This window comes from Scyliorhinus torazame, chromosome 1 (assembly GCF_047496885.1).
Source record: "Scyliorhinus torazame isolate Kashiwa2021f chromosome 1, sScyTor2.1, whole genome shotgun sequence".
Taxonomy (NCBI): Eukaryota; Metazoa; Chordata; class Chondrichthyes; order Carcharhiniformes; family Scyliorhinidae; genus Scyliorhinus; species Scyliorhinus torazame.
The window spans coordinates 194,369,661-194,389,172 of record NC_092707.1 but is presented as its reverse complement, the minus strand read 5'-3'; the positions used below and the strand labels follow the sequence as shown (position 1 = coordinate 194,389,172).

The following is a 19,512-nucleotide window of genomic DNA, read 5'->3' as shown; positions in this document are numbered from 1 at the left end:
TGGCACAAAAGTAAAATGGGAAAGATGGCCAATCCCTTGCTTACAAGGGAAATTAGAGATAGTATTCAATCCAAGGAAGAAGCATACAAATTGGCCAAGAAAAAACAATTTGAGGATTTGGAGCAGTTTATAATTCAGCAAAGAAAGACCAAGGGATTGATTATGAGGAAAATAGAGTAAAGAGTAAGCTTGGAGGGAACATTAAAACTGACTGTGAAAGTTTCTATAGGTACATTTTTTAAAAAATGTTAAAAATAAATTTAGTGTACCCAATTCATTTTTTCCAATTCAGGGGCAATTTAGCATAGCCAATTCACCTACCCTGCACATATTTGGGTTGAGGGGGTGAAACCCATGCAGACACGGGGAGAATGTGCAAACTTCACATGGACAGTGACCCAGAGTGGGGATCGAACCTGGGACCTCGGCTCCGTGAGGCAGCAATGCTAACCACTGCGCCATCGTGCTGCCCTTTCTTTAGGTACATGTAGAGAATGAATATCTTCCCTTACAGCCAGAAACAGGGGAATGTATAATAGAGGACAAAGAAATGGATGAGCAACTAAATACATACTTTGATTCTATCTTCACAAATGAGGATACAAATCAGATACCAGAAATGTTGGAGAACACAGGGGTTTAGTGAGAGGGAGAAACTTAAGAAGATCAATATTAGTAGATAAATGGTGTTGGGGAAATTGATGGTATTGAAGGCTGATAAATCCCCAGGGCCTGATAATCTACATCCCAGAGTACTTAAGGAAGTGATTCTAAAAATGATGGATGCATTGGTGGTCATCTTCCAGGATAGACTCTGGAACAGTTCCTGCGAATTGGACGGTAGCTAATGTAACTCCACTATTTGAGTGAGTGGGCAAGTTAATGGCAGATGCAGTATAATTTGGATAAATACGAGGTTCTCCATTTTAGTAGCAAAAATGAGAAGGCAGACTATTATGTGAAGGCCATGAATTGGGAGAGAGGAATGTGCAATGAGACCTGGGTGTCCTCGTACACCAGACTGAAGGTAAGCATGCAGGTACAATAGGCGGTAATGAAGGCAAATGGTTTTCTGGCTTTAATTGTGAGAGGTTTCGAGTACAAGAGCAGGGATGTCTAGCTGCAATTATACAGGGCCTTGGTGAGTCCACACCTGGAATACGGTGTGCAGTTTTAGTCTCCGTATCTGACGAAGGATGTTCATGTCTAGAGGGAGCGCAGTAAGGTTTACCAGACTGATTCCTGGGATGACGGGACTGATGTATGAGGAGAGGTCAAATTGGTTAGGATTGTATTTGTTGAAGTTCAGATGAATGAGGGGGATCTCAGAGAAACCTATGAAATTCTAACAGGACTAGACAGGGTAGATGCAGGAGCAAGTTCCCAATAGTGGGTGTGTCCTTAACCAGGTGTCACAGTCTGAGCATACGGGGTAGACCATTGAGGACAGAGATGAGGAGAAATTTCTTCACCCAGAGAGTGGTGAGCCTGTGGAACTTGTTACCACAGGATGTAGTTGAGGCTAAAATATTGTATATTTTCAAGAAGCAGTTAGATATAGCACTAAGGCAAAGGATATCAAAGGATATTGAGGGAAAGTAGGCTATTTTGTTGGATGATCAGCCATGATCATAATAAATGGTGGAGCAAGCTCGAAGGGCTGAATGGCCTCCTCCTGCTCCTATTTTTCATGTTTCTCTCCTCATTGATGGTATTGGAAACTGCCAAATAACGTTTGTTTCCACATTTCGTGGGGCCATCTGACCATGTCCAATCATATGACCTAAGAATATGACTTGAGCTTTAGCAAATTAACTTTTAACCAAGCTTACCACCATTCCTGTAGCTGATGGGGCAATTCCTTTAAATATTCCAAATGCCCCTTCCATGTTTGGCTGAACACCACCAAATTGTCAATGTACATTGCACAATTGATCAGTCTATAAATGGCCTTGCTGATTAATCTTTGGAATATTGCTTATGCACTCTTCATTCCAAGCGATATTACTTTAAACTGATACAGACTATTTAGCAAAGTAAAAGCTAAAACATCCTTCACTCTGTCTGACAAAGGTACTTGCCAGTTTCCTTTAAGTCGATCAAGTTTGGTAAGAACATTTTCTTGCCCTACCTTTTCAGCACAGTGTTCCAAACAAGGAATAGGATACAAATCTGACTTTGTAGCTTTGTTGACTTTTCTACAGCCCGCCCAAAATCATTATGTTCCATCTGGATTTGGTACTATCACAATGGGCGAGCTCCAATCACTGCAACTCACTTCAATGTTATCATTCTTCAGCTTGCTTTCAATCTCCTTTTGTACCTGTGCCAACTTAAGTTCATTGAGATTTTTTGGATGTTAATTAATTTGAGTTACATTTCCTACATCTACACCATGTATAATTGCTTTTGTACTTCCTGATTTGTTCCCACATATAGCTCTATGTGACTGTATAACTCTTTCAGGTCACTTTGATTTTCCTCTGGAATGTAACTTCGTAATTTATCCAAATTTTTTATCACTTCCTCATTGTCCAATTTAATTTGAGGAAAGTCAAATTCAGCATCTTCCTCCCCTTCTTTACTTTCCTATCAAAATATCTTTTGAGCATATTAACATGACACATTCTGTGATTTTTCTTTCCATCTGGCGTTCTTATCGAAGAATTCACCTCACTCAATGTCCTTTAAATTTTATAAGACCCACTAAATCTTGCTTTTGATGATTCATCTACCATTGGTAATAATATTAATACTCTCTCCCCACCGACAAAACTACGCATCCTTGATTTCTTATCCACTCTTTTTTAATTTCATTCTGTGACAATTATAAATATTTTCCAGCCAATTCAACAGTCCTAGTTAATCTCTCCCTAAAGTTTGACACATAATCCAACAATGCAGTTTCCAACCGCTAAATCATAATTTTTCTTTAGATCAATTTACGTGGTCCTTTTACCTCATGACCAAAAATCAATTTGAATGGACTGAATTTAGTTGATTCACTAGGTGCATCCATAATTGCAAATAGTACACTAGTACACATGAAATTCGTTTATTCCAATACTCTGGATAATCCTGACGATAAGCCATCAAAGTGGCTATTAAAGTTTGATGCCATCTTTTAAACCCACCTTGTGGTACTGGATGACACTGGATTACTCCTAAGCTGCCCACAACTTCCCTGAATAACTTTGATGCAAAATTGGATCCTTGATCTGATTATATTTCATTTGATAGCCTGTTGACAAAGAGTCATCCAGACTCGAAAGGTTAGCTCCCTTCTCTCTCCACAGATACTGTCAGACCTGCTGTAATTGTTCAGTATTTTCTGTTTTTTTCCTCAAATGTTGGAATTGGTCTTAAGGGTGCTGGTTTGATTACGGCTTGAGGTTTTCCTGTCACCTGATATGGGTGATAGCAAAATTTAATTACATCCAGATGCAGTCCAAGCCAATAAAAATGTTTCTCGATTTTTTCCTTGAGTTTTCTTTAGTCAAATCTTTGACTGAATTTCAAAACTGAAAACCAACAACACATGACTGCTTCAGCCCCTGGCTCCTCCCATTAACTACATCATCTTACTAAGCTAAACACAATGGGTGGGATTCTCCGTTCGCCAGCCCAGAAATCGGGGAATGCGATTGGGCAGAGAATAGCTTCCGACGCCAAAATTGCACTCCACTGGGTGCCTTCTGGCCTCGGATGACCAATCAATTGTATGGGCACGCTCCAGCTTAACCAGTGCCATATTTTTGGCTGGGATACATGTGTGTAGAGAGTGTAATATGTATTTGTGGCTGCAGCTTGTCAGCGTCCTGAGTGTCGATCACAGACCCAGCGAATCCTGCACCGTTTTTAATTGGAATCGATTGTGTTCTGCGTGACACCGGTGCAAGCCCTTCGATAGTAATGGAATTGGTGCAGGTGCGGCGCCGGTTTTTCTGTTGTAAACGTCCACGGATTCTCCACGGGAAAGGCCTTTGGCGCCACACCAGCCGGGGCCAAAAGGTCTTCGTCGGGCGACGCGGTTCCGCGCATGCGCAGGAGCATCAGCGGCTGCTGATGTCATCCCCGCGCATGCGCAGGGGAGGGGGTCTCTTCCGCCTCTGCCATAGTGAAGACCATGGCGAAGGCTGAAGAAAAAGAGTGCCCCCACGGTACAGGCCCGCCCGCTGATCGGTGGGCCCCGATCGCGAGCCAGGCCACCGTGCGGGCACCCCCCGGGGCTAGATCGCCCCCCCCCCCCAGGACCCCGGAGCCCGCCCGCGCTGCCTTATACCACCGTTCAAAATGTGGTTTAATCCACGCTGGCGGGACAGGCATTCCAGCAGCGGGACTTCGGCCCATCGCGGGCCGGAGAATCGGCGGGGGTGGGCCCGCCGACAGGCGCGGCGCGATTCCCGCCCCGCCGACTGGCGTGCCGCGATTCCCGTCCCTGCCGAATCTCTGGTGGCGGAGACTTCGGGACATGGCGGGTGCGGGATTCATGCCAGCCCCCGACAATTCTCCGACTTGGCGGGGGGTCGGAGAATCCGGCCCATGGTCTTTCATAGAATCATAGAATTTACAGTGCAGAAGGAGGCTATTTGGCCCATCGAGTCGATACTAGCCGTTGGAAAGGGTATCCTACTTAAGTCCACACCTCCACCCTACCCCCACAACCCAGTAACTCCACCTAACCTTTTGGACACTATGGGGCAATTTAGCATGGTCAATCCACCTAACCTGTACATCTTTAGACTGTGGGAGGAAACCCGAGCACCTAGAGGAAACCCATGCAGTCACGGGGAGAAAGTGCAAACTCCACACAGTCAACCAAAGCCGCAATTGAACCCGGGAGCCAGGAGCTGTGAGGCAGCAGTGCTAACAATGGTGCTGCCCCTAAAAAATATTACTACAGCAGATATATACATCTGAACCCAAACATTTTACTTATTAATTTTTAAAAAACTTTTCCAATTAAGGGGCTATATAGCGTGGCAAATCCACCTACCCTGCACATCTTTGGGTTGTGGGGGTGAGACCCATGCAGACACAGGAGAATGTGCAAACTCCACACGGACAGGGGCCAGGATCGAAGCTGGATCCTCAGCGTCGTGAGGCAGCAGTGCTAACCACTGCACCAGCGTGTCACCCTTTGATAGTCATGTACTATCTCATCTACAGGTATTTTATTCTTCAGTCTCTATGTTTACGGAGTTGTCCAACTCACAGCCTGCAATGCTAACCACAGGAACTCCAGTTACTAAGATCTAGTACTCATAGCCCCAGAGGCTAGGTAATCAATCAAAGATTATTCAACAGCTCACAGTTCCATCCACAATGGCCTACAAGTGAGGACCAAGCAGGCTCAACTGTCACGTTGAAGGTAAGCAAAAATGGTGAATTGTAAGTTCGGGCAGGTAGGGTTGCGGAGGTAATGCGGTGTGGGTCGCCAGGGCCAGCAGGCATGGGTCGTGAAGGTCGGCTGGCATGGGTCCTGAAGGATGGTAAAAATGGATCCTGGGAAAAACGTTTGAAAAACACTGTTCTAGATGGTAGTGGTCATGGGTTTGGAAAGTGAGGGGTTGATGCACGATCAATGACCACTAAAGCGAGGTTGTAGTCCAACTGAAGGCTTTAATAAGTTAGATGTTTCTCCCAGCAGCTCAGGTACAGAATGAGGGCTGCTGGGGCGGCACGGGTTCTTATACCCCGCCTATCAGGGCGGAGCTATCATACACTGAAACCAATAGAAAACATACAGTTTCCACCAATGGTGCTTTAGCCTATCAAGTACCGTAATACGACATTCACACCCTGTTAAAAAAGAGTCCTGCAGGGATGGTGGCCAGAAACTACATAACATAGTAACATGGTATAATTAGTTATGGAGGTACCGTAATGCCTCCGTACAGTGTTTAGTAACTATTTACAAGTCTGGTAGCTATGTACATTTGATGGTTTATATTTACAGATTACAGTTAAAATGAAGCAATCAGTCGATCGGGGACCCTGGTCGTCCTCTGTGATTGTCGGAGCTTCGGTGGTGACTCCAGTGGAGGCTCGGGCATCTGTGACTCCGGGACCGTGGCTTCGATCTCCATGGCAGCTTCGTCACCCCTAGACAGCGCTGGTCGGAAAAACGGCTGACCTCGGAAGGGAGCGCCTGGGGGGGGCATCGGTGGGTGGGGGGGGGGCCTAGACGCAGGCGGCGGAAGGATTGATCCTCCTGTAAGGTGCTGCGGTAGAGGGGAAGGTGGGACTGGTGGCTGGAATGTGCGTGGGGTTCCGGCGGGTGCCAGGTCCCGTAGGGAGACCGTATCTTGTCGGCCGTCGGGGTACGCCACGTAGGTGTACTGGGGGTTAGAATGGAGCAGATGGATCCTCTCGACAAACGGGTCCGACTTGTGCGCCCGCACATGTTTTCGGAGATGGATGGGTCCGGGTGCTACCAGCCAGGTCGGGAGCGAGGTCCCAGAGGAGGACTTCTTAGGGAAGACAAGGAGGCGTTCGTGGGGTGTCTGATTGGTAGTCGTACAAAGCAGTGACCGGATGGAGTGGAGGGCATACGGGAGGGCTTCTTGCCAGCCGGATACTGGGTGGTTCCTGGACCGTAGGGCCAGTAGGACGGTCTTCCAGACCGTTCCGTTCTCCCTCTCTACCTGTCCGTTACCCCGGGGGTTGTAACTGGTCGTCCTGCTCGAGGCGATGCCATTGCTGAGCAGGAATTGACGCAGTTCATCGCTCATAAAGGAGGACCCCGATCACTGTGTATGTAAGCGGGGAACCCGAACAGTGCAAAGATGCTACAGAAGGCCTTGATGACAGTGGTTGCGGTCATGTCGGGGCAAAGGATGGCGAATGGGAACCGGGAGTACTTGTCAATCACGTTCAGGAAGTATGTGTTGCGGTCGGTGGAGGGGAGGGGGCCTTTGAAGTCCATGCTGAGGCGTTCAAAGGGACGGGAAGCCTTTATCAGGTGCGCTTTCTCTGGCCGGTAGAAGTGCGGTTTGCACTCCGTGCAGATTTGGCAGTCCCTGGTGGCTGTCCTGACCTCCTCGATGGAGTAGGGCAGGTTGCGGGTCTTGATGAAGTGGAAAAATTGAGCGACACCCGGGTGGCAGAGGTCCTGGTGGAGGGCTCGGAGGTGGTCCACTTGTGCGGTGGCACATATGCCGTGGGACAGGACGTAAGGAGGCTCGTTTAGCTTCCCGGGACAAAACAAAATCTCGTCGTTGTAGGTGGAGAGTTCGATCCTCCACCGCAAGATCTTGTTTTTTTTATCTTGCCCCGCTGTGCATTATCAAACATGAAAGCCACCGACCGTTGGTCAGTGAGGAGAGTGAATCTCCTGCCGGCCAGATAATGCCTCCAATGTCACACAGCTTCTACTCTGGCCTGGACCTCTTTTTCGACTGAGGAGTGGTGGATTTCGGAAGCATGGAGGGTACAGGAGAAGAAGGCCACGGGTCTGCCCGCTTGGTTGAGGGAGGCCGCCAGAGCTACGTCGGACGCATCGCTCTCGACCTGGAAGGGGAGGGACTCGTCGATGGTGTGCATCGTGGCCTTTGCAATGTCTGCTTAGATGCAACAGTGGAAAAACTGTGCATTGGATCAGGGGACGGGCCTTGTCCGCGTAGTTGGGGACCCACTGAGCGTAGTAGCTAAAAAACCCGAGGCAGTGTTTGAGGGCCTTGGAGCAGTGAGTGAGGGTGAACTCCATAAGGGGGTGCATGTGTTCAGGGTCGGGGCCTATAACTCCATTTCGCACTACGTAGCCGAGAATGGCTAGACGCTCGGTGCTAAACACGCATTTATCCTTGTCGTATGTAAGGTTAAGGAATTTAGCGGTCTGAAGAAATTTTCGGAGGTTGGTGTCGTGTTCCTGCTGGTCGTGGCCGCAGATGGTGACATTATCGAGATACAGGAAGGTTGCCCGTAAACCGTACCGGTCAACCATTCGGTCCATCTCGCGCTGGAAGACCGAGACCCTGCTGGTGACACCGAAGGGAACCCTTAAGAAGTGATAGAGCCGCCCATTTGCCTCGAAGGCAGTGTATTTGCGGTCACTAGTACGGATGGGGAGCTGGTGGTAGGCGGAGTTCAGATCCACCGTGGAGAAGATCTTATAATGCACGATCCTGTTTACCAGGTCAGATATGCGGGGGAGAGGGTACGCGTCCAGCTGCATAAACCTGTTGATGGTCTGACTGTAGTCGATGATTATCCTATGCTTCTCCCCAGTCTGTACCACCACTACCTGAGCTCTCCAGGGGCTGTTACTGGCTTGAATGACCCTTTCCCTCAGTAGCCTTTGGACCACTGACCTAATAAAGATCCGGTCCTGGGCACTGTAGCGTCTGCTCCTGGTGGCGATGGGTTTGCAATCCGGGGTGAGGTTCACAAACAGGGAAGGCGGGTTGACCTTAAGGGTCGCGAGGCCGCAGACAGTAAGGGGGGGTATAGGGCCGCCGAATTGGAAGGTCAGACTTTGAAGGTTACACTGGAAGTCTAAACCTAGGAGTGTAGCCGCGCAGAGGTGGGGAAGGACGTAGAGACGGATGTTTTTGAACTCCCTTCCCTGTACTGTGAGGTTTGCTAGACAAAACCCCTTTATCTCCACTGAGTGTGCACCGGAGGCCAAGGAGGTTTTTTGATTAACTGGGTGGATGAGGCGAGAACAGTGCCTTACCGTGTCAGGGTGTATGAAGCTCTCCGTGCTCCCAGAGTCGATTAGGCAGGATGTCTTGTGCCCGTTGATGAATACGGTCGTCGTAGCGGTGGAGCGCGATCGAGGCCCAGACTGATCCAGAGTCACCAAGGCTAGTCGCAGCAGTTAAGAGTTCTGTTCGGGTGGTGTGTGGTTAGCCGAGCTGGGGTCCTGGGAGTTCATCCAAGATGGCGTCTCCCATTGGTCGCACATGGCTGGGGGTGCACAAAATGGCGGCGGCCATCCCTCCAACGTGGCATGCGCAGAACAGGATGGCGGCGCCCAGGGTCCGCACGTGGCCCTGGGATATGGAGGTGGCGGCGACCGCTGGCCGCACGGTGCCCATAGAGAGGTTTGTGATGGCGGTCCGCATTCGCCGCTGGAGACCACGGCAAACGCCCGAGCCTGGCATACCCCCACGAAATGGCCCTTTTTGCCGCATCCCTTCCAGGTGGATGCGCGGGCCGGGCAGCACTGGCGGGGGTCACTGCGGGGGATACTGGCCTGCCCGCAAATGTAGCAGTTGGGCCCCTCGAGGTTGCCAGGCCGCCTTGCAGCCTAGGCCTGTGGGGGAATGGGGGAAGTCTCGGGCCGGCCGCGGATGGGTTCCACGCTGCCCAGAGGGCTGCCGCGCGGTCGGGAACATAAGCGCGGGCATTCCTGGAGGCCATGTCCAGGGAGCCTGCAAGGGCCCATGGCTCCCTGAGACCCAGGGTGTCCTTTTCTAACAGGCGCTGGCGGATTTGTGACAATAGCATACCTGCCACGAAAGCGTCCCGGACTAAGAGTTCCGTGTGTTCTCTCGCCGAAACTTGCGGGCAGCCGCAGCTTCTGCCCAACACCAAGAGTACACGGTAGAATTCCTCCAGTGATTCCCCAGGGGTTTGTCGCCTTGTTGCAAGCAGGTGCCGTGCATAGACGTGGTTTACCGGGCGAATATAGTGTCCTTTTAGCAGCTCTATTGCTGCATCGATGTCTTCTGCTTCCTCGAAGAGGGTGTAAATCTCCAGGCTCACTCTTGAGTGCAGGACGTGCAGTTTCTGCTCTCCCATGGGTGCGTTCGGTCGTCTCAAGATACCCTTTAAAGCACGTCAGCCAGTGCTTAAAGATTGCTGCTGAGTTCGCCACGTGGGGGCTAAGTTGCAGACACTCCGGCTTGATTCGGAGCTCCATCCTTTCTTCTTAAAAAAAAACTAGCTTATTAAATTGATGCACGATCAATGACCATTAAAGCGAGGTTGTAGTCCAACTGAAGGCTTTAATAAGCTAGATGTTTCCCCCAGCAGCTCAGGTACAGAATGAGGGCTGCTGGGGTGGCACAGGTTCTTATACCCCACCTATCAGGGCGGAGCTATCATACTCTCTAACCAATAGAAAGCATACAGTTTCCACCAATGGTGCTTTACCCTATCAGGTACCGTAATACCTATAATACCACAGGGGTTATCAATTCAAAATTGCCACGAAGAATGAAGAGAAAGATTATAGGAAATTGACGAAGAATGGAATGCTTTGTCATGTGGAGAGGATGAGGCAGTGGGATTAGTTTTGCATTCCACAAGCAAGTAGCTCGCATAAGCATAATAGGATGAATGGCTTCCTCCTGTATAAAGGTATGTAGCTTTAAAGGTATAAAGGTTCACTTCCCGCTTTGGGATACTGTCTGTGCGGAGTCTGCACGTTCTCCCCGTGTCTGCGTGGGTTTTCTCCAGGTGCTCCGGTTTCCTCCCACAAGTCCCGAAAGACGTACTGTTAGGTGAATTGGACATTCTGAATTCTCCCTCAGTGTACCCAAACAGGGGCCGGAGTGTAGTGACAAAGGGATTTTCATAGTACTTCATTGCAGTGTTAAGGTAAGCCTACTTGTGACACTAATAAAGATTATTATTATTATTATAAATCGAATCGCTGTCACTTTCTTTCTGTCCCTCACTCTTGCGATTTACGTAGAATTACAGTATTTAAGGAACAGAAATAAGTAATTTGGCTCAACTGGTGTTTATGCTCCAGACGTTCCATGCCTCATCTCAGCTCATCAACATATGTTTCTATTTCATTCTCCCTCAACTGCTTATCTATCTTTCCCTAAAATGTATCAATCCTGTTTGCTTCAGCCAGTAGAGTTACACTCTTTGGTTATAAATTTCTCCTGAATTCCCAAATATATTTACAAATGACTATCTGATATCTATGAGCCCGAGTTCTGGTCTCTCAACATCTACTATCCTAAACCCATTCAGAATTTTAAAGGCATCTATCAGATCACCTTTCAGCTTTGCCTTTTTTAAAGAAAAAAACATAGGCCTTTTCTTCTCATGCAGTATAACATCTCAGTTTCAGTATCATGCTTGTGAATTGTTTTTACGCCTCCAGCAGTGCTTTTACGTTCTTCACCCAACATGGCAACCACAACTGAGTAAGGCACCCAAAGTGTGAAACCATGGCTTGAATCAAGTTCAACGTAACTTCTCTGCTCTTTCGTCCCATCACTCTAAAAATTGACCATTGTGCTTTGTTTGCTTTTTTATGGCCTTACTAACTTGCATCACTACTTTTAATGTTTTGTGCATCTCTTCCCCTGGATCCATTTGCTCCTCTGATCCATTGAGGCTCGTAAGGCCCGAACCTTGACTGGGCCAGATTGCATGAGTGGGGAGGAAGCTTGGAAACACAAATGTTCACAATTTGGATCATATTTCCCAAAGGGTGCAGTAACCAGCCTGATTGATACGCTGGATTCCACGACAAGCTAAGAATGTGCAGAAAAGGCCAAAGGCCCGGAACAAGTCGGGACTTTGCAGCTGGTCTAGTGGAAGCACAGGTATGTGCGGGTGATCCAAGTCTTGAGAGCAATGGTCGCCGACCCTGGAGGGATCCATGAATGCTGGGGGTATGGATAGAGCTGGACCTGATCCCAGGAAGTTCAAAAGGGTGGGAGAAATTTAGATTGTTGATTTGGGCTGGGGGGGTGGCGGGTAGAGGTTAGGGGGAGACAATGAAGTTAAGCTTGGTGATCCTCTTGGCCCACAAGCAGTGCAGTTGGTGCACTTACCTTTTCTGTGCAGCGATCCGCACCTCCCTTTAGCTGCTGAGTTTCCAAAGAACCAGGAAACCCAGCTGCCCATGTTTAAACCTGGAAGACAGGTTAAATGTGAGCCTCATTATGATACTTAAATGGCTAACTGTATTCTTGTGCGAAGGTTAATTGCCGAACACTTTATCCCATCCACCAAAACTGGAAGAGGGCAGGTTGAAGTGAGTTGAAATTTTTAAAATTTTAACCTCTGAACGACCCCAGTACACCTGCATTTTGTGGTTAAAATTGTCCCTTTATTTTCCAAGTAGTATGTGTCCTTATTCTGGCCATCAAAGACATAACATTTCACACTTACATATATTGAAATTAATATGCCAATTCCATGCACGTTCAGCAAGATTATTAATATGTTCTTGTTTTATCTGCTTTCCTTTTTTCCTCTCTTTGAACCAGATTTGGAAGTAACAGTTAGATGAAACAGTGGTGCACTTTCTTGATCAGGAAAGAGATTTCATGTTTATCACAGATAATTCGATGTAAAGTCAGCACACAACATAGCTACATTCAAAAACAATAAAATACCTCTCAAAAAGAGGTTGCATTGTTGCTGTATCCAACATCGATCAAACCACGTTTTGGAAGAATTGGCACAGTTCTGTCCATTTATTGACAGGGAAGATATAATTACTTCTTAGCAGGCAGTGAGTGATACAAGCAACAGCACAAATTTCTGCGTATCAAGAATGTTATTTTGAGGAAGGTTTATTATGTGAAAGTGGAGCTCATTATTTTGGAAGTCAGAGACTTCACTGGATTTTAATTGAAAATTTCAGGAGCACACGAAGAGTATTGACAGTGTTGATGTGGCTAATTGTCCACTGTTGTGAAGGGTTCACTTCCAGAGGGCATAAATTGGGAGTAAGGAGGGAAATCAGGTGGAACTCTTCCCACACAAACAACAATAGACTTGTGGAATAAAGTACCCCTCCACCCCTTCTGCCACATCCACAAAAAAAACCACAGTAATTGGACAACAGAAATGGATTCAAGCAATGAGTTAGTGCAGTTCTGCAGAAGGTAAGAATTTGAATTCTAATGAGAGACAGGTATGTACGTAGGTGAGCTGGTTGACCAATGGAAAGGGATAGATTATTTGGTGCTTTTATCATATTGCCATTGTTCAAAATCCTTGTGCTTTTATTTGAAGAGATACTGAAGGTTGATACGCCAAATTAAAAATGACCTCCAGAATCCTAATAATGCAGTCTGTCATTTAAATGATAATCCATGTTATGCTGCTTACCAGGACAAATTAATGCTCACAGCAAATCTAATGGCTATATTCAAATTACCCAACATGGTAGGTTTCTGACATCAAACGACACCGAAATTAATTAAACTAATGTTCTTGCTTTTGTTTCTTCCTGGCTCATTGTGAAAACCCTGCCAACTTGACTCTGGTGAGCAAAGACGATTGGGGCGGATTGCAAAAGAGAACCAGTATGTGGGGAACCTTACCTCAAATCAATTACACGTCTTCAGGAGGAGAGGGACATTGGAAAATATATGCGCAACTTGAGAATAAAGTTTAACACCAATCATTCCCCGATGGCACTGTAGTTAGCACTGCTGCCTCACAACGTTCGGGACCCGTGTTCAATTCCAGCCTCAGATGACTGTCTGTGTGGAGTTTATACATTCTCCCTGTGTCTGCGTGGGTTTCCTCCGGGGGCTCTGGTTTCCTCCCACGGCCTAAAGATGTGTGGGTTAGGTGGACTGGTCATGCTAAATTGCACATAATGTTGAACGGTTTATGGGGTTATGGGGTAGCAGAGGTAGGGTGAGGGGGTGGGCCTAGTTGGGCTGCTCTTTCGGAAGGTCAGTGTAGACTCAGTGGGCTGAATGGCCTCCTTCTGTTCTGGAGCAATTCTATAATTTTATGTGACCAAGCAATTATAGTAGGGAAATTTAATAGTGGAAAGAATTTAAAAGCTTTGTTCCTAAATGCACAAAACATTCGGAACAAACTTAATCAGTTAACAGCGGTAATAGAAACAAATGGGTATGATTTGGTGGCAATTACTGAAACATGGGGCGGGATTCTCCAATAATGGGGCTATGTCCGCACGTCAGCGTCAAAACGCGGGTGTTTCACTCTGGACTTTCCTTAATAAAGTCCAGAGTGATTCTCCAATTTGCAGGGGGCTAGCAAGGCCCCAAAGTGCTTCTCACAACTCTGGCTACTGATAGGGGGCCCTGCACTTCCAGTCGGGAGTCCGCACATGCGCACGGCAGCAGCCTGCGGCAGCCGCCCCGTGCAACATGGCAGACTCAGCCCGCGGAGCGGCACCAGGAATGTAAGTCCCCCCCAAGATCGCACGTGCCCACGGATCGGTGCTGCCCGATCGCTTACCTGCCGTCTGTCAGACCCCCACCGGTGAAGGATCCCCCCGTCCATCTTCAGGGCAGCCATGGACTAAGCCCGCAGCCCCCACTGGCCGTTCCCAACATGCAAAACATGGTTAGAACCACGCCATCAGGAACTCGCCCAGTTGTCCTCCGAGAATCGCCTCTGTCAATCGCGGTAACGGCGTCGCGCTGGATTTCGCCATCAACGCCCATTCTCCGTGCCCGTGCCGAAATCGCGATTGGCACAGGCAAGGAGAAACCGGCTTAATGTTACACGGAGACCACGTCAGGGAATTGAATATCCAAGGGTACTCAGTATTTTGGAAAGATAGACTGAAAGGAAAAAGAGATGGCATAGCCTTGCTGGTGAGGAAAGGGATCAGTGCTGTAATGAGAAATGACATAAGCATGGAGATCAAGATGTGGAACCAGTCTGGGTAGAAATAAGAAATAGCAAAGGGAAAAGGTCCTTGGTAGGTGCCATCCACAGGTCCCCAAACAGTAGTTCTGCAGTGGGACACAGTATAAACCAGGAAATATGGGGGGCTTGTAAGAAAAGTATGGCAATAATCATGGGTGATTTTAATATGCACATAGACTGGAGGAATCAAATTGGCAAGGGTAACCTGGAGGGAGAGTTCACTGAATGCATTAGAAATTGTTTCTTGGAACAGTATGTTGGGGGAAACAACTAGGGAGTAGACTATTCTGGAGGTGGTATTATGTAATGCGGAGGGACTAATTGGAGACCTCATAGTAAAGGATCCTCTAGGGAATAGTGACCATAGTATGGTAGAATTCAAAATTCAGTTTGGGGGCGAGAAAGTGGAGTCCAATACAGGAATTAAACATAGGCTTGAGGACAGATTTGACCCGAGTAGAGTGGGCAGGAAGGCTAAAAATTAGGGACAGCTGATGAACAGTGACAATTGTTTAAGGAGATACTCAATTTCTCACAACTAAAATATATCCCAGTGAGGAAGAAAGATACTAATGGGGTAAAAGAAACATCCATGGCTAAACAAGGAGGTCAAGGACAATACGAATACAAAAACTAAAGTGTATCATATTGCAAAGGCTAATGACAGGCTGGAAGATTGGGAAACTTTCAAACGTAACCTAAGGGATGCTAAAAAAGTAATAAAAAGAGCTAAGGTAAATTAAGAAAGAAAACTAACGTAAAATATCAAAAAGGTTAGCAAAAGCTTCTATAAGTACCTAAAAGAGAAGAGTCTTTATGCTGAATGTTGGTCCCTTGGAAGATGAAACCAGAGAGTGAATAGTGGGGAACCCCGAAATGAAACTAGATCAATACTTTGCCTCAGTTCTCATGGTGGAGGACACTAGTCCCACTCCTATAGGAATGGGCAATTCAGTGGTAATAGAAAGGGAGGAACTTAGAACAATCAACATCAATAGGGAAATGGTACTCAACAAACAATTGGGATTGAGGGCAGACAGGTCACTCAAGCCTGATGGCCTACATCCTAGGCTATTAAAGGAAGTTATAGCAGAGGTAGTGGATCCATTGGTTATAATAATTCAAAATTCCCTGGACTCGGGAAAGGTGCTCGTGGATTGGAAAAATGCTAATATAATGCCCTTCTTCAAAAATGGAGGGAGACAGAATGTGGAAAATTACAGGCCAGCTAGCTTAACATCTGTTGTTAGGAAATTGTTAGAATCAATTATCAAGGAAGTAGTATCAGGATATTTGGAATGTCAAAACCCCATACATTAGTCAGCATGGTGTCATGAAGGGCAAATCATGTTTGACTAATTTGCTAGAATTCTTCGAAGATGGAACAAGCAAAGTGCATAATAGAGATCCTGTGGATGTAGTATACCTGGACTTCCGGAATGCATTTGGTAAGGTGCCGCACAGAAGATTAATTCACCTGGTTAAATCACATGGGACTATAGATAACTTATTAGGTTGGATAGAAAACAGACAGAACACAGAGACGGGATAAATTGGTCTTTTTCTGAATGGCAAGATGTAACTAGTGAGGTGCCACAAGGTTTTGTCCTTGGGCCACAGCTATTTACAATTTATATTCATGACTTGGATGCAGGTTCTATAGCCAAATTTGCAGACAACACAAAAATAGGTGGGACAGTAAATTGTAATGAAGAAATAAGAACCTTAAAAATGGATATAGATATGTTAGGAGAGTGGGCCAAATGGAGTTTAACGGGGATAAGTGTGAGGTCATACATTTTGATCGGAAAAATAGGAAGGCACCCTATTATCTAAATGGGAAGAGACTTCGGGGTGCTGTGTTATGGAGGGATCTGGGGGTCCTCGTTCATGAATCACTGAAAACTAGCATGCAGGTACAGCAGATAATAAAGAAAGCAAATGGAATGTTTATAGCTAAGCGATTAGAGTATAAAGTTAAGGAAGTGTTGTTGCAACTATAAAAGGCATTGTTGAGACCACGGGCGAAATTCTCCCCCAACGGCGGGATGCCCGCCGACTGGCGCCAAAGCCGGCGCAAATCAGACGGGCATCGCGCCGGCAAAAAGGTGCGGAAGTCTCCGCATCTTTGGCGGCCTAACCCCAACATTGAGGGGCTAGGCCGACGCCGGAGGGATTTCCGCCCCGCCAGCTGGCGGAAATGGCGTTTGTTGCTCCGCCAGCTGGCGCGGAAATGCGGCGCATGCGCGGGAGCGTCAGCGGCCGCTGTCAGTTTCCCAGCGCATGCGCGGGAGTGTCAACGGCCGCTGTCAGTTTCCCGCGCATGCGCAGTGGGGAGAGTCACTTCCGCCTCCGCCATGGTGGAGACCGTGGCGGAGGCGGAAGGGAAAGAGTGCCCCCACGGCATAGGCCCGCCCGCGGATCGGTGGGCCCCGATCGCGGGCCAGGCCACCGTGGGGGCACCCCCCCGAGGTCAGATCGCCCCGCGCCCCCCCCAGGACCCCGGAGCCCGCCCACGCCGCCTGGTCCCGCCGGTAAATACCAGGTTTGATTTACGTCGGCGGGACAGGCAATTCCTGGCCGGGACTTTGGCCCATCCGGGCCGGAGAATCCAGCGGGGGATCCCGCCAACCGGCGCGGCCGGATTCCCGCCCCCGCCCAATCTCCGGGAGCGGAGACTTCGGCGGGGGCGGGGGCGGGATTCACGGCGGCCAACGGCCATTCTCCGACCCGGCGGGGGGTCGGAGAATGACGCCCCACATGTGGAGTATTGTGCACAGTTTTGGTCCACTAATTTGCAGAAAGATGTAGTGGCAGTGGAGGCAGTTCAGAGGAGGTTCACCAGGTTGATTCCAGAGACGAGGGGCTGGATTCTCCACCGGCAGGAATCTCCGTTCCACCGGCAGCACACCCATGCCTGCGGGTTCCTCGACTGCGTGGGGTGGCCACAATGGGAAATCACATTGGTAGGTGGCAGGAACGGAGAATCCCGCTGCCGGTGAGGATGCGCCGCCCAGAAAAATACAGCTGGTGGACTGGAGAATCCCGCCTGAGGGCTTTGTCATATGAAAAGAGATTGAACAATTAGTCCTGTACTCTCTAGAGTTTAGTTGAATGAGGGGAGATCAAATTGAGGTATACAAGATTATAAATGGTATGGAAAAAGTAGACGTGGAGCGGATGCTCTCTCTTGTGGGGTATTTGGTGCAAGAGGTCATTGTCTTAGGATATGAGGAAGCAAATTTAAAAGTGTTGAGTTGAGGAGAAACGACTTCTCCCAAAGGGTTGTGAATCTGTGGAATTCACAACCCCAGACTGTGGTGGAAGCTGGGACAGTGAGTAAATTTAAGGAGGAGTTAGACAGATGTTTAATTGGTAATGCGTTGAAGGGTTTTGGCAAACCGGCAGGACGGTGGAGTTAATGGCAGGATGGGATCAGCCATGGTCGTATTGAATGGTGGAACGGGCTCGAGAGGCTAAGTTGCCTACTCCTGCTCCTACTTCAGGGGCGTCATTCTCCGACCCCCCGCCGGGTTGGAGAATCGCCGGGGGCTGCCGTGAATCCCGCCCCCGCCGGTTGCCGAAGTCTCCAGTACCGGATATTCGGCGGGGGCGGGAATCGGGCCGCGCCGGTTGGCGAGCCCCCCGGCTCGATTCTCCGGCCCGAATGGGCCGAAGTCCCGCCGATAAATTGCCTGTCCCGTCGGCGTAAATTAAAGCACCTATTTACCGGCGGGACAAGGCGGCGTGGGCGGGCTCCGGGGTCCTGGGGGTGGGCGCGGGGCGATCTGACCCCGGGGGGTGCCCCCACGGTGGCCTGCCCCGCGATCGGGACCCACCGATCCGCGGGTGGGCCTGTGCCGTGGGGGCACTCTTTCCCTTCCGCCTCCGCCACGGTCTCCACCATGGCGGAGGCGGAAGAGACTCCCTCCACTGCGCATGCGCGGGAAACTGTCAGCGGCCGCTGACGCTCCCGCGCATGCGCCGCCCCGACATGTCATTTCCGCGCCAGCTGGCGGGGCAACAAAGTAAATTCCTCCGGCAGATGGTACACAAAAGCTTCCATGCCGTGCTAGTGGTGAAGAGAGTGAATTTTAAGGTGATGGATGGAGTGCTAGTCAAGCAGGCATATTTATCTTGGATGGTGCCAAGCCTCTTGAGTGTTGCTGAAGCTGCACTCATCCAAGCAAATAGAGAGTATTTTATCGTACTCTTGCACCTTGTCAGGCTTTGGGGAGCCAGGATGTGAGTTACTTACTACACAATAATAAGTCTCTGACCTGCTCTTGTTGCCGAAGTATTTACATGGCTGGGCCCAGTTAAATTTCTAGTCAATGGTGATCCCGAGTTGCTAAAGGTGGATTTGGAGATGTTAGTGCCATTCAAAGTTAAGGGATGTGGGTGGAATATCACTAATTGAAAATGTGTATCTGGTATTAATGTTACTTGCCACTAATCAGCCCTAAGCCTGAATACACTTCCGGTCTTGTTATGTGTGGGAATGGTCTGCTTCATTATCTGAGGGTGGTGAATAGACATGACCACTGTGCAGTCATCATCAAAAATCCCAATTTCTGACTGTATGCAAGAGGGAAAGTCATTGATGAAGCAGCTAAAGATGTTTGGGCCTAGGACACTGCCTGAGGAATTCCTGCAGTGTTGTCCATTTATAATGTTGTTATACTGTAGGGATGCACTCCATTGTGTAAATGGGAGCTGATGGTAATGTAGTCCTATAAAATGTGTGATTACATTAAGGGAACCTGGTAGTGCACAAAGTTGATTGGTCCCTTACACTTCACTCATTGGCAAAGCTCACAGATTGTGCCATCACCAATCAACTGTCAACTGTAAGAGCAAAAAGCAGAAATGTATTGCAAAGAAGTGCTAGTGCCAAACAAGAAACTGCAAAAGTGTGCAATATAAAAGGGCATAATTAAATTGGGCATA

The 19,512-nt window shown here is 48.3% G+C and overlaps 1 protein-coding gene across 2 annotated transcripts in view; it reads right to left on the bottom strand.

The window, feature by feature from the left end:
* LOC140418302 (glutamate receptor ionotropic, kainate 3-like) overlaps positions 1–19,512 on the bottom strand; it is a 727,178-nt gene that overhangs the window by 363,760 nt on the left and 343,906 nt on the right. The window lies entirely within an intron of this gene.